The sequence below is a fragment of the Anastrepha obliqua genome, chromosome 6, assembly GCF_027943255.1.
Source record: "Anastrepha obliqua isolate idAnaObli1 chromosome 6, idAnaObli1_1.0, whole genome shotgun sequence".
NCBI lineage: Eukaryota > Metazoa > Arthropoda > Insecta > Diptera > Tephritidae > Anastrepha > Anastrepha obliqua.
This window is the reverse complement of record NC_072897.1, coordinates 16,695,129-16,711,914: the sequence shown is the minus strand read 5'-3', so window position 1 is coordinate 16,711,914 and position 16,786 is coordinate 16,695,129.

Sequence of the window (16,786 nt, the reverse complement as noted above, 5' to 3'; positions counted from 1 at the left end):
AACAAAAATAGGATCAAAATATATAAAATATGTTCCGTAAATAGTTACACTTGGTCTTACAGTATATATGCTGAAACAACTTCCGCCCTTGACAAGCCAGGCTTAACTGTTGTATAATTATACCTACCGTGGCCCACGATAAGCGTTATGTGTTTACGATTTCTACCTTTCACGAGGGCGGAATGGTATCTGAATTTAACTGACATAAAGATTAACCTTAAAGCCTGGAGAAGATTAATGGGATTTAGGTTGGAGCACTGTCCCAGGCTGTGGAAGAAAGGAGCACTCAGTGCTCAACAGGCTCCTTCTCTGAAAGATACCTACAGCTTTTGCAATGGGGATTAAATGGTAACCCTAGCTCTTCCGCGTGTGTGCCGATCATCCAGTAACCGGTAAATAATAACAGCTATGAGTTTGGAAATTGAATGGCAAGGAGTCCAAAGAACTTTCTGAGTTCTTCGTACATTGTACTGAAACCAAAGGGTTTTCGAAATAGTACATGAAAAAATGGAGCTCCATCTTTTCTGCGCTTTCCTGAGAAATAATTTGTGCTGTTCCCCTTTAACAACTGTCAGGGGGATGCCGGTGACGGGGTAGGAGGTTTCTGAGGCCAATTCAGTCCCCTTCCTGGCAAGCTCCTCAGCAATTTTATTTCCCTCTGCGTTCATATGTCGTGGAACCCAGATCAGAGAAATGTAACCTGCACACCCACGAGATTTGATCTCCTCCTTACAGGAGTTTACTAATTTCGTTCTGCACCATAGCGTCGTCAGAGCCTTGATCGCTGCTTAAGTATCGGAGAAAATGTTAATATCTCCCTCGTTCCCTAAGCATTTTGCATGTCTGCAGGATCGCAAAGACTTCTGGTTGAAAAACACTGGCATTTCGGCAGTTTAAAGGAGATAGATAAATTGGCTGATTTAGAAAAAACCCCTGCTTCGACTCCCGATTCCATCTTGGAACCGTCAGTGTAGATTTTCTCCTCGATCCAATCCTGCTTATTTGGAAAGATTGCCCTAGCACGACCCTCAAACTCTGGTTTGCGGATAGAGAGATCTGTTCGAAGTTCGGAGAAATATGGTGCTAACTGCGCGAATATGCTAACATGTCTCTTGAGAGATTGTCTCCAGAGGCCAACCTTCTTTAACCTGATTGCACTTTGAGCTGCGGTGGAAATAACGTAAAAGTCGATAGGAAGGAAGTAAATAAGGACATTCAGGGCAGCACTGGGGCAAGTTTTACATGCTCTGGTGATGCCAATGCATGCAGTCTTTTGCACCCTTCCCAGTTTAGTGATATATAGCCCTTCCGAAGAGCCTCCCACCAAACCAGGCACGTTAAAATTGGCAAAAGCACTGCGTTGTACATCCACAACATGACCTGTGGCTTGAGTCCCCATTTTTCACCGAACATAGATTTGCAGGAGTATAAGGCTATACTGGCTTTCTTTACCCGATTTTCAATTTCTAATGCGGCTTAGAGTCAAGTATCACTCCAAGATGCTTACCGGTGGCGATTGAATACAGGTGGGTCTAAAAATAAGATTACTGGACGTGCAGAACATTTGATGATCCGAAAATTGGATCAAAAGCCGAGAATTTCCTTTAAAAACTTGCAAAGGAGCTTGGCGAGAAGTGTGGTATTGTTCTATTGCAGCGCGTCACGCTATATGTGGTGCAGTATAATATCATATTCATCAATATCAGCACACAAGACACCATTGCTCTCTGCACAAAATGTTGAAAAACCCCTGTCTTTTGCTTTGAACCACATTTCTGAACCAAAAGATTATTTGGACGACGTTATGTTTTGCGACGAGACAAAGATAATGCTTTATTGCAACGATGCACCGACTAGAGTATGGCGCAAGCCCTTGACAGCTTTACAAAATTGAAATAAAGTACTCAAATTTAATTATGGATTAATTTCCGTTAATGTTTGGGGATGCCTTTCAAGTAAAGGAATAGGAGGCTTGGTGCTTATTGACGGCACAATGGACGCCAAACTGCATTTAAATATATTGAAAAATATTCGTCGGCAGTGCTAAAAAATTTGGTGGTAAAATTATAAATACACCAGCTCTGAGTCCCGACATAAAGTGAAAATTTGTGGCCATTTTTGAAGGAAAGAGTCCATAAAACATCCAAAGACTGCAGCAGCATTAAAAACTTCAATAATGGAGGAATGCCAGATTATACCACACAAACAAATTGGTCTATTCCATGAGAAAGCGCCTGCAAAATGATATTGAACCTGTCGGTTGTCATACCCAATAAAAATTTAATGAAAAAATTACGTAGTCACATTATGTATTTAATAAAACAAGCCTGTATTAAAGTTTGTAAAAACAGTTTATTGGCAATGTCGAAATAGTGTGTTATTTGCTTTTGTTGCTCAAGTTGTGGTTTTTCCAAAGAATTTTAAGCTTGTTTTTATTAATTCTCTTTAAATGCTGTGAATAAATATGAATCAGTACAAACAACAAGTCACAAACAACAAGATAAACAGAGAGTGCTATTTTTGCTAATGAAGTGGAGAAATTCAATTTATTTCCTATGTCAACAGTCATTCTTCACGATCTGTATGTCCAACATTGCTCATACATACATATGTCTATGATACATGTACGTATCAGACACGGTAAAAGCTTGGTGATATGAATCAATATGATTCATCGGACGTGGAACCTGTTATCATTTGTGTTAAAGGAATGAGGTTGGTTCAATTTGTATAGAACGAATTTTGTCGACATTGTTCCTAACAGATTTGGACTTAAATAAAATTTTAAGAAAGAAATTTCTAGAAAAGAAATGTATCATTAGAAAAATTTGTGTGAAAATATTTTTTTTAAATATTGTTGAAGTTCATTGATTTTGATTTTTTTGTAAGTTTTAGTTTCATATATACAGTCTTTCACGCCTTATTTGCTACGGTTTTTTTGTAAAGTGTTTTTTATTTCACACTATTTTTCGAAAATGGGGAAAAGAGATTATGCAGATATTTTATTTATTTTGCTTTATTTCATTTATCAACTTAAAATACAAAAAAGTGTACACTCATTTCATTGTAATGGAAAAAAAAACCAAAAACATAAGGAGAACTCACACCGCAGCTTAAAGGGACAGATACCTATAAACGGCCATATTTTCCCTGATTTTCATTGAAATTATTTAAAATGAAGAAGTCAATATATTTTTTTCAAAATTGGCATACAGTTTAAACCATAAAATAATATAAATTTGTTTTTATTTTAATCATTTAAAATGGCGGATGTACACTCAATTCTTCCAGAAGCCCCGCCTCAATTGGCATCGGCGTCGGTGACCTGATTACAAAAAACCAAACATTTTTTTGTTTACTAATGTCATAATTTCTATATGAAGTAAAAAAAAATGGAGAAAAAATTCGCGGAATAAAATGCTTAAAAAATGAGTTTTGGGGCGAATTTTCCTACAATTTTGGCTTTTTTCGAAAACATGTGAGTTCACATAGAAAGTAATATCATTAAAAAGATGTGTACAAAATTTTAGTGAGATCGGTCAATAACTGTTCGAGTTATCGTGTACGCCAATTCGAAAAATATAGTTTTGAGAAAAACGCGTCTAAAGTTTGAATACATCGTAATAATACCTCTCCCAGCGTTCGAACGCAAAAAATATAGTCGTCACGGTTGACAATCTATAACACTGCGTTACAAAAACGAACTTTTTTTCTGTTCTATGAACCAAATATACTTTTTCGGAAAGGGGAGAAAAATAAAATACACGTGTATCGGCGATTTTCATGTACACGTCAGAACTTTTTTTTTATGTATAAAATATAGTGAAAAACTTTAGATACATTTTTAACCCTTTTTCCGTGATCCAATCGCGCTGAATTTCTGCGGGCAGACTCGTAACAGTATCACCAACAATGCTATCAACATTTCTTGCATCGAATGCGAGATGCGTGGAACCAGAAGCATTGGAATTTGTACCAACACACAGTGAACTTGAGACTGCAGTGCCGCATTTAGTAACGCAAGCCGACTTCAATAACCTTGTACGAGAAGGAAATTTGTCAAAGAGAACAACCGAACTCTTTGTATCACGCTTTAAGCATTGAAATATATTGGCGGCTGATTTTAAAATAACAGCCGCTCGTGATCGACGTAGCAGTATTCCATATGACGAATTTTTTAAATTGCACGAAGATCGGGGAAAAACCTGGCTTATTGTTGTGATATTGATTCGATGTTTGAAAAAATTGGTTACCCTCATATTTCAGAGGAGTGGCGACTTTTCATCGATGCATCGGTCAACAGCCTTAAAGTAGTGCTGCTTCATATCGGTAACAAACATCCAGCTATCCCGATCGCATATGCCACCAACCTCAAAGAAACATACGAAGGCATGGAATTAATATTACAGCTGATAAACTACCAAGAGCATAATTGGAAAATATGCTGCGATCTAAAAGCTGTCGGATTACTCATGGTTGTTAAGCGTGGATTTCCAACCCACCAGTGCTTTTTGTGTACATGGGAAGGTCGCAAAAGAGATCGGCATTACACTGAATTTAAGTGGAAGCCGCGAACATGCTACAAAGTAGGCGTAGAAAGTATAGAAAATCTACCATTAGTGCAGCCATCTCAAATCATTTTGCTATCACTACACATTAAGCTCGGTGTCGTATCAAATTTTGTTAAAAAACTGGATCGTGAGGGCGAGGCGATTGCAAGTTTGCGCAATATTTCTCCGAAACTGAGCGGCGCAAAGATTCATGCAGGTATTTTTTTACGAAAGCTTTTAGTAACTTAATTTTTTTAATGATGTGTATAATTTAAGGTGTTTTCAGTGGTCCGCAGATAAAAAAAATAGTTGCAAGTTATGAATTTTCATCGCTATCGAACAACGTGCATGGAAAGTCACAGTTGCCGTTATTGAGCAGTTTCTTGGCAGCAACCGAGCTGACAATTATAAAAATATTGTTGGAGAAATGATTTCGGCATATGGCGAAATGGGCATATTAATGTCGCTAAAGATCCATTTCCTTCACAATCATTTAAATTGTTTCCCTGGTGATTTAGGAGCTGCATTGCGGCTATTGAAAAGCGCTTTAAAGGACAAGACATTACGCATATGCTTGGCGAATACTGTTGGTCTATTTGGCGCGATACTGACACAAATGCTTACAAACGCAAAAATAAAAGGCCTAAGTTTCTTTAAAAGCATTAAAACATTACAATTTTTAATTTTAATGTAATGAAATTAATAAAAAATTAGGGGTTTTGTATCTCTGTTGTAATGCGGAGTGAAATACCTTTCTTTTGATATCCACATCGGCATATCTCATGCAATTTTTGTTTAAATTTCGAACAGGTGGCAACCCCGTGAAACATTGTCAGTGGCAACAGCTAGGTGAAAAGTCTAGAAATGTGATACACTATCTGCAGAGAACGTTAATGTATAGAGAAGTCTCAATGACTGAAAAGGCAGCAGCTTTCAGGGGTACTCGTTTTGCGCGCGAGGTACACCACAGCCACATTTTTCACCAAAAGTTAACAGTAAGGGGCTGAATTATGTAAATTTAGCAGCAGTCGATAAGAATTTGTTGGTGATTAGAAGCAAAGAATGTTAGGTAGCATTTTGATATGACCTATATATTTGAATTTTTCCAAATCATCCAAAATTATATACATATATTATGTCTGTCTGTCTGTCTGTCTGGTTAGTGTCTGTAAAACTTTGTTGAATCCCTTCAACTGAATACAAATCCTCTATAGAAAACGCTTCATTACCAGGCGCACAGGAAGATGGCATATGCAAATGTAAATTTGTGAATTTATATACATTTGCGCATATGTATATGCTGTGTGTATGTATGCTCACTAGCGACAGCTCAAAATAAAACGGTAGACTTATCAAGAAATCCAGCGCGCACTCATAGGCGCTGCGCACATTCATAGGCACAGCATTGTACATATACACATATTTACGTACATATATTGATGCATACATATGTACGAAGCCGCGGGCACTCGACTTGACAAAAATTCAAGATTTATCAAATATTGGCGAATAATTCTACGCGAAATATTCCAATATTGACTATTTTCGAATTGTCGAGAAAATTGGCATATGGGCGGCTCGTTTTATGAATGAAAGCTCTTGCTCTTAGAGCTATGAGCTCGAATTTATCAATGAATTTTTTGATGATGAGTTTTTGTTGCACAGTACAATAGTAACACATACATGTTCGGCGCCGCCGCGACTGTTCAGCGCTATGGCAACTAGAATGATGGCCGCTACGCCTGCGTCTATGACTGCATTTTGTTCTTGTAGTCGCTAGGCATAGAATTTTAGCATTGAACGACATACGCATTTTGAGAAATAAAGTGAGTTCCCTGTGTGTGCGGTTGTATGTACATGCATATGGTATATTAATAAGCATTGTTTTGCTTGAATTCAATTCACATATTTATATTTGTATATGCCATCTTCCTGTGTGCCTGGTAATGAAGCGTTTTGTATACAGAATTTTTTGATTTGTTTGAAGGGATATGGGCACCAAGTGTACATACGCACATACAAATATGTACATGAGTATTCAAAAGAAATTTGTTTTAGCATTTGTGAGGGAGGAATTTGATCATTAGGTTATTTACATGAAATATAAGGCGATGCTCGTGAGGTAGGTCATGTTGCTTCAGTGCACACATATGCGTGCAACATATACATATTTAATAAAGATGCAATTGAACTTAGTTGTCCCATATATGCAAATACGTTTCTTTGAAGTTTCCCTTTATTTATTTTAAAGTTTTATACTATCTAGAAAATGCATGCATACAAATGTATGTACATATATTATTATTCCCTGTAATAAAATGTAAATTGAAAAAGATTTGGTTTGCCAAAGGAGCAAATAAATGCATATTCAAATGTTAATACATATGTCAATATACCAAAACACTTGTATGCTATGAATTAATTTCGACTCAAAAAATTAGTAAAAATTTTCATCAAATTTGTTTAGTTTTAAATTTACTAAAACGCACATACCAAAATGTGAGACGTCGTTTTATAATGAATTTTTTTAAATAAAAATATTAAAGTTACTTTGATTTGAAATGTTGGCGCATATAATAAATATTCAATCATTTTTTCTTCATCAACTTTGTCTGAAAATACAAATTGAATACATTTTCGTTTATCAAGGGAACATAAAAATGCACAAGCAAATACTTTGCAAAATGCCGTCGGCTATTCGTCAATTTGATTTCCTACAGAGGCCAAAAACTGTGCAGGGCCAATATGCTAAAGAAGAAATCGCTGTAAAACATCTCTGTTAAAAGTTTCACCACACCCCGGCGGCGGTTAGACTTCATTTTTGACAATTCACACTATTCGTAGCTCGTGAGAATTCTCTATATTTAACGTTCTCTGATATCTGTGTGCCCAATTTCATTCAAATCCGTAAAGCTAATCCTGAGATCGTGTGGGTATACAGATATGCATACAAGAATTGCTCGTTTAAAGTTATAAAATACAAAAAAAAAAAAAAAAATTGTGACGTGTACATGAAAATCGCCGATACACGTTTGTTTTTATTTTTTATCCCCTTTCCGAAAAAGTATATTTAGTTCATAGGACAGAATGTGTGTAACGCGCTGTGATATAAGAAATACTTAAATTTACGTTCTAAAAGTTTTTTGACATATTCTTTAATGATTATATTAACATTTTAAGAAATTTTTTTTTTGTTTCGAAATTTTACAGGTATCTGTGCCCTTAAATGATATAGTTAAAAGTACCGCTATTCCCGGCGCTAGTTTCAACAAACGAATTTGTATGTTTAGTATGCAAGAGTTTGTAGAGTGAGTTTAACATAAAGCAATATTAAATTTTATGTACGCTTGTTTGTTTTTTTAACCAGGGACCGTGTTCTTTGACAAAAAAGCGCGAGTTAGTTTTGGAGCATTTCGAAAAAGGAATGCCATAGCTGAAATTCTACATTTAAGTTCGTTAACAGTTCAGCACAATATTTAATAAAACTTTCAGAGAGAAAGAGTGTCAGTGGTTAGTGTGCCAAATGGAGAAAAATCCAGAAACAATCACTCTAAGGTCAATTGAAATGGCCCAAAAGGTTTTAGGTAAGACTTGCCATCCAAAAACTGTTCAAAAATTTATGAGCGAAGCAAATTTAAATAGTAGAATAAGCCCATAATAAACCTTTCGTGCTAAGCTATGGAGCCCGAAGAAGAGGACGCCCTAGAAAGCGAAAAAAAGAGGTAGCCTTAGATAGAGACAGAGGGCACAAGGTTGTGAATGAAGCAATGGACTAAAAAAAAGATCGGGCAATTTGTTTAGAATTTATAATAAAAAATTCTTTATGAGGTACATACACCACTTAATGTGTGGCTCTGTTTAGTCCATTAAGTCTTTGGGTTCTTTCGTTTCAATTTTCTTCTCCAATTAGTTGGATTAACATGAATTGAGACTTACGTATTGGCGTGGTTTTTTAATCTTTCATCGTGGTCTTTCGCTAACTTTTTTATTGTATTTGCTTCTGCGTCAATATTTAGGTCGCGCTCGAGATCGGAGCTACGGATAAACCAAGGAACATCGACTGCACATTAAGTAATTTTATTCGGGAACCTTTGCATAAGTTGAATGTTACTTTGCCTGGAGCAGCTTCAGAACTGTGCGCCGCAGGACCATATACGCGGAAATATTGAAGTCGGTCAAATCCGACCCCAAACTCGGAGAACTGGTCAAAGTGGTCTCAAAAATAAGGCGAACGTTGGTTCGAATCTCGGTGAAACACCAAAATTAAAAAAAAAAACATTTTTCTAATAGCGGTCGGCAATCGGCAGGCAATGGCAAACCTCCGAGTGTATTTCTGCCATGAAAAAGCTCCTCATAAAAATATCTGCCGTTCGGAGTCGGCTTGAAACTGTACGTCCCTCCATTTGTGGAACAACATCAAGACGCACGCCATAAATAGGAGGAGGAGCTCGGCCAAACACCCAAAAAGGGTGAACGCGCCAATTATATATATATATATAATAGTAGGCAGTACACTAGAGGGTGGGTGGCGGTACGTAGTCTGGCACAAGAGAAGGTTCTCGAGTGTAAAGATATTGATGAGATTACTACCAAAGAATAAATCGAGGATCGCGCAAAGCACTGCAGAAAGTGCGTCGAGGACCCAGAAGGTATGCTTTGCAAAGCCAAGGGGAATTCAACTTTCAGCACGTTGCGGGAAGTGGTAAATGCCCGGTCTTCAGGAGCTGTATGAGTGATCCAGATTAACTTAAACCACTGTAAGGCAGATGGCAATAGAACAGAAAGCAGAGGTGGTTTTAAGATGGGTTATGGAAGAGGTTAAGAAAGGTATTGCGGCAAATACATAGATAGCGTAGACACCTCCAAGAAATTAATGATCAAGTGGTTGACTTCGTAAGAGCTAAGATGGACGCAAGAGCGCTTCGGGACGTTACTAGACGACCTGACGTGGGATATTGAAGGTATATTACCAGTAGTAACGTAGCTTACTGGAATCCATCGTAAGGATGGACATTAGCATTGCAAACGTGTGCTTACATGCTATAAAACCGGGATAGATTATCAACCTAACCCTTGTAAGCGATTCACTGCTGCAAAAAATTAAGTGGAGAGTAAGTGAGGAATTCACTCATAGTGATCACCAGGCAGCTTTATTTGAACTGTCAGAATGGCATGCCCAACTAAGCAAGTAGGATCCAGGTGGAATGGCAGAAGAATGGATATCGAGGCCTTTGAGTACACACTGAGAGAGCTTGTTTTAGAACGAGGACCAGTAAGTCAGCAAGCCCGACAGCTGGGTGGCATTTTATCTAAAGCATGCGACGCGGCAATGACAAGAAGAGTACAAAATCGACAGGGAGCGTGGTGGACTGAGGAGATCGCGCAATTTAGGCGGAAGTTCCTACATGTTCGGCGTAGAATGCAAAGTATTAGGGGTAAAATATGTTATGAAATGATTCTAGCGCACTTCCGAGAGGCAAGGAAAACACTACAAGAAGGAATAAAAAAAGTAATGTCAAGATCCGGCCGATTTGGACACTGGATACGATAAGCGAAATACTCGAACGAGATATTAGTAATAGACTTGTCCCTAGAACAGAGGAAAAGGGAGTACCATGAAGTTTGGCTTCCGAAAAAACCGATCGACAAATGACGCAATTAATACGGTTGTCAGTACGGCTATTAAGGCAATAGAACGAAAGAGGTAGGGTAACCACACTGGACGCCAAAAACGCCTTTATGAAATTGACGTCCCTAAGAAGTTATTTCTCTGATAGAGAACTTAGATATGAAAGCAGTGCTGAAACAATAGTTTACAAAGTTATTGTTGGCGTACCGCGAGGATCGATCCTAAGTCCTGTTTTATGGAACGTCATGGAAGTAAAAATAATAGGCTTTGCGGATGACATATCAATAGTAACGGTGGCTAAGCACATAGAGGAAGTAGATAATATAACAAAGTAAGTATCATGTCGGTCTCCTTGCCGCAGGGGTGAGGCTTAAATGGGGATTTAACCCCATGTTATGGAGATTAACTTACCACGAACTAAGAGGGTAGCTCCATATAGGAATTGGATATCCACCCATCCGCGGAACGGCGGAATTGGTGGCCGCCTAAGTACTATGTGGAGAGTACCGTACCGATAACCTGGCAGGAGGTATAAAATGCATTTCTTACAAAGTGGAGGTTAAACAAGCATCTCTCTGTACGAGGTAACTCACTTTCGGGAAATCCTCCTGTAAAGAAATCGACGACTTCTGCGTCGGATTTGCAGACCTGAACCCCACACCCCCTTATGACCGGAACTGACACCCAGGGTTCCGGAGGAAGCGCACTACTAGTGGTGAAACATGGCACATTGGCTATGCCAATGGAAAGCCTTGTGAGTGTGAGCGATATACCGTCGTCGAAACGATCCGAACCAACTGAATAAGTTATGGAGGATGTGGAGATGGCGGACAATCTCTCAGTAGACTCAGATGGATTTCTGGTACCGAGTAAGTCTTTGACAACTGTCAAACCTGGTGCGAATCAGGTAAGTACCGGTAAAAAGACTGAAGTTATTGGAGATTCGAACGCAGGTGCAGTTCTATCCGCAAGGCATATCAAACGAAGAAAACATAGAGCGAAGAAAGCCGAAGCATTAGCTAAGGCAGGTACTCAAGCTCTGTCAACTTCGACACCTGTAATGGCAGAACAGAGGATTCCTCTGAAACGTTGCACTCTTCCCGAAACAAAACGGGGTCTGTGCCAACGACCGGGGCAGACAAATCTGTACCTGACTAGGCAAAGGCTCAGGGACCCCAAATATCGAATGACACTCTTCCGTCAACGTCTGGCGAATCATTCGCGAGAATGGCAGCAAAGGTAATGACGGAAAGATACATACCGACAAACAAGATGGTCTACTCTCCAAAGGACAGCTATCTTTGGAGAGTTATCTGAGAGTCGAAAGACGCGCCGACTTTTGAGGGTAAAAGCGTGGTGGACTTCATCGTAAAGGTGCACTGTTCCAATGATTTTTCCCGAGAATGGCTGGAAAAAGAGATAGCAAAAATTCCAGCCTTCGAAAACAGCAAGTTCATTCTTGTTAAGAGTAGCAAAGAAAGGCTGGTATGAACGAGTGTTTGGATTCCGGGTCCTTCCTGTAGTTCAGCCGAACTCCTCACACGCATCCGCATTCAAAGCAAAGACCTTGACAGGATTCTCTGGAGAGTATACTCGTGCACTAGTCAGAAATCCGCTACCACCTAGTATTGGGTATCGATCTGGGGTCTCTCAAGGTGCTGAAGTCGAAGTACGGACGCCGTTCCCACCTACATCTGCGGCGAATCCATTTCCGTCCAGCATAGCAAAGTGTCTCCTGTGCCGTAGGCATGTAAAACTGCAAACAAACCCACACATAATACTAATGCAAGAACCATGGGTATGTCAAAAACGTATCTGTTGTCTAGGTGATATGTCGTGGAGACAAATACTTCACTGTGAATGGAATGTGAGACCGCGAGCATGTATTATCATGCCGAGGTTGATCGAACACACGATGTTAAAAGAGCCTACCTACACTACGACTCTTTACAGCCACCTCCTTCGAGAGAGCTAAGAGAAGTGGTCAAGTATGCAGAATCCAATAATCTGGGGCTAATAGTGGGCTGTGATGCAAACTCACAGAACATTGTGTGGGGAAGCAGCAAATGCAACCCCAGAGGTCTCAAGTTACTGGATTTTATCCTGTCATCCGATTGGGTCATTCAAAACACTGGTAACAAACCAACTTTTGTGACCAGAAGGAGACAAGAGGTGATTGATTTAACACTTACCAATAGGTCAGTTGGAAATCAAATCAACCGATGGCGAGTTTTGGAAAAGGACTCTCTTTCTGATCATCGTCTTATCGAATTCCGACTGGGAACTAATACAATATCAATGCCTTCCGGTAGCAATCCTCGAAATATGGACTGCGACAGGTATGGTGAGCTTGTAAATGAGGATTACCAAACCTGAAAAAACTCAAATCAATAGAAATTATTGAAGATGCTACTGAGAAATTACTACTGAATTGTCGAAGCATCGTGTACGGTCCAGAAAACTTCTTAATAAGGCTCGAGAAAAGAAAAAAAAAATTACGGAAAGCCAAGCTTGAATCCTATAGAAATTTCGAATTCGAAGTCGAAGAAATGAGGAAAACAGCGAGACTTTGTATGGTCCTTCATCTAGACCGCTCAGTAAAGCTGGTTTCTATTCGAAAACCTGATGGTTCATACACCATTTCCAAATCGGAAACGTTTAATGCTCTACTCGAAACCCATTTTCCGGGTAGTAGAACTCTCTCTGAAGTAGAGAGTGGCATGAACAATAACGGCAGTGATGGTGGAACCTCTAGGTATAGTTGGTATATTGCTAGTCGGATAGTGACAAAAGAATCGATACGGTTTTCCTTGTTTTCCTTTCAGACTTTAAGTCTCCTGCACCTGACGGAATATATCCAGCAATGCTTAAAAAAGGAGGAGACAGGCTGATTGAGACCCTGAAAAGGATCTTCACATCCTGCCTTGCACTTGGTTAAATACCATCCCAAAGGCCACTCGTAAGAGTAATATTTATTCCGAAACCAGGAAAAGGCAACTATGCCCTAGCAAAAAGTTGTAGACCAACCAGTTTGGCATCGTTCGTGTTGAAAAGTTTAGAACGAGTTGTGGAGAAACATATCCGAGTGGGGGTATTGCCGGGAAGTCCACTTAGTAGAAATCGACATGATTACCAGAGTGGAAAATCGTGTGAATCAACCTTACACGATCTTGTTAGCAAGATCGAAGCCGGACTGATAGCTGACGAATACACAATAGGCGTGTTCGTGGTCATTGAGGGAGCTTTTGATAATGCCACAATCAAACCATTGTAAAATGGATATATTCCATGCTCTCTGAGAAGCTGTTAAGGGCTGGTGAGAAGAGTGACGAACTAATCACCGTCAGGGCCAAGCAAGGATGTCCTCAACGGGGGGTTCTTTCTCCGCTGCTGTGGTGCTTGGTCGTAGACTCTCTACTAGCGGAAATACAAGAACTCTGTTTTCATGTCCAAGCATATGCGGACGATGTCTGTGCGCAGAGGATTCTGCTTAAAATCGATGACTAATGCATGAGACAATGTCTTTCCGTTAATCCGAACAAAACCTCCATAGTCTTGTTTACGAGGTAACGGAAGTTGGATGGACTGAAAGGTGTGACACTTGGCCTTTCCGATTAAGTTAAATATATAAGAGTAATATTGGATAAAAAGCTGACTTGGGAGACACACGTTTCACTGAAGGTGAATCGTGCGTTGAAGATTTGTCAGCCGCAGAGCCTATGGTAAAACCTGGGGTCTGAAACCTGCTGTGGTCCTATAGATATACACAGCACGGCACTAATCATCACTTACGCCTCTGTGGTGTGGTGGCGACAAAGCATGGTTAAGTCCACAATCCGGGAACTATAAAGGCTGCAAAGGTGCCTCTGATTTGCTCCCCTTGGATATTAAGATACAACAGGAAGCAATAAAAGTAATGTGTAGACTCCATTAATATGGTTTCTGGCACGAAGACGGCACTTTGGGACACAGAGAGATCTTTAAGTTGCTGTGGATCTGCTTTTGGCATCTAAAGAACCCCTGATACCCACATTTTCATTTGGAAGGAAATTTGATGTCAGATTGCATGAGCAATGGAGCAATTCAGAATGCATTCAAAGAGGTTGGACGGATATTTTCTTTGCCGATGGGTCCAAGAAAGAAATAGGGTTTGGAGACGGATGGTACCTAAACTATAGTAATAAGTATCACTATGCTGTGGGAAAAGTGGCAAATGTTTCAAAACGGAAGTATTTGCCATCCTGAAAGTAGCCGAACGGACAATCATAAGGAGCTGGAGTGGGGAAAAAATTTTAATCTTTAGTGACAGTGAGGCTGCACTGAAGGCCCTGGAGAGCGCAAAGCAAACATAGAAGATTGTTCAATAATGTAAGAAGAAACTTAATTCTGTCGCAATACGGAACAGGCGTGTACTTATATGCGTTCTAGGGCACTCCGGTGTTCAAGGAAACGAAATTCCCGATTAATTGGCCAACCGTAGATCAGCGGTTCCCCATAAGGGCCAGATCCAATAATCGCAAGAATCATGAATTGGATCAGCTATTATGTATGCAATATACATAAAGAGCGATGGTCCGGTCTAGAACGCTCTAGAACTACAAAGTGTTTTGTGACAAGTCCGAACAGAAAACTCTCAAACTTCCTACTAAAACTTGAAAGGAAAGACATTCTACGTGCTTTGTGTTCCGATGTCTTGAGAATGAGTAATATTCCTTCTCTAAAACTGGAGGATATTTACAGATTTGCCAAAGAATTTGGAAAATTCTCACAGGACTAACTACCACTGTCTCTGTCTCTATTCTTTCCTATCTCGTTCTCTGATACTTTTCTTCTTCCCTCCGTGACTATGTACCCTCTTTCCAGAGCTTTAAATACATACAATGGGCTTTTTAGCCTTAGTGTTTTAGGAGCCACCAAATCTCCTGGTGCTTCTTGGCTCGACCTCTTCAAATTTCAACGATAAAACAGGTGAAAGAATGGTTGGAGCAAGCGGGGCTGAAATAGGCAGAGCACAAAACGGAGGCGGTTCTGATAACAAGCCGCAAAAAAATTGAAGGCATGAACATCAGAGTGGGAGAGCAAACTATATGTTCTCAATCAGCACTGAAATACCTAGACGTCATGATCGACTGTCGACTAAATTTTAGGGCCAGTATTGAATACGCGATAGAGAAAACGGCGAGTATTCAAGGGCACTATCAAGGATCCTACCTAACATGGTGGCTCAAAGTCAACTAGACGAGTACCACATCCGATGATGCGGCGTTCGTCATAGCTGGTATGATATCGCGAGCGAGATGAAACAAGTATTAGAGAGATGTTCCGATGTAAACTGGTTCTTGAGATACGACCATGACTCAACCGTAGTTTTGGTGATACCACCTATCATGTGACATAGTTCCTTTCTGGACACGTAGTCTTTAGAAAATACCTATACAGGTTGGGGCACGACGATAGCCCTTACTGCTCTGTGTACACCAACATTGAAGAAGTCGCGGAACATGTCAGTTGCCACTGTTCACGGTTTACGGCAGAAAGAAGACTTCCAAATGTAACCGACATAGTTGGCTATATGATGGAATCGGAAGAAAGGTGGGATGAAGTAGCTACATCCATTACAAAAACTCAAAGAGAGCTAAGATACCTTGAGTAGCCGAGAGGACATAATGGATAGATATTGACAAGCTATGTAGCTAACCAGCCCTGCGAAGTAAAACGTTGATGCAGTATCGCAGGAAGAGTGGTGGAGAAGATGCAAATCTCATCACAGGAGACAACCGCTCTACTGGTGGTCAGATGAAATAGCAGATATTCGTGAAATATGCAAAAAGTCGAGAAGGAGATACCAGAGAGCAAGGGGCAGACGTTTTTCGAATAACTTCACGAAGAATTCCGAGAGCAACTCCAAAAACTAAGAAAAGTCATTGAAGCGAATGAAAACAAGTGCATTAAAAAAATGATTGATGGTGCTGATGGCAATCCGTGGGGTCTTGCGCACAAAGTGGTGATGACAAAGGTTAAAGGTTTTAAATCTCCTCTTTCCCCAACAACAAGGTAATAATCACGTGAGCACGCATTTGGATGTACTTGCGATAACAAGCCATCGGGCCCTGACGGTGTACTCAACATTGCTTTTAAGACCGCGGTTCATGCACATCCAATTGTGTTTGCTAACTTTTATAGCAGGTGCCTGGCCGAAAGCAAGCTTCCCACGAGTTGGAAAAAGCAGCGCTTAGTTCTACTATTGGAGCCCAGTAAGCAACCTGACTAGCCGACAGCGTGCATGCTCGACACTATTGGACAGGTTTGTGAGCGCATAGCAAGTGATCGATTACAGGAACATTTACAAGCGTCTGGCGGACTCTCTGACAACCAGTGCGGACTCCGAAAAGATAAATCTACAATCGTGGCTATAAGACAGGTGGTTGATATTGCAAAGGATGCTGTCAATAAGGGGGGGGGGAAATGCGCAGTGATTACGGTAGACGTAAAAGATTCGTTTAATTCTGCAAACTGGAAGAACATTGGGAGAGGTACTAAATTCTGCTTTTCAAAATTCTTTTGGATGAAAATTCTGTAAAAATCAAAAAAAAAAATTCTGTTCAGC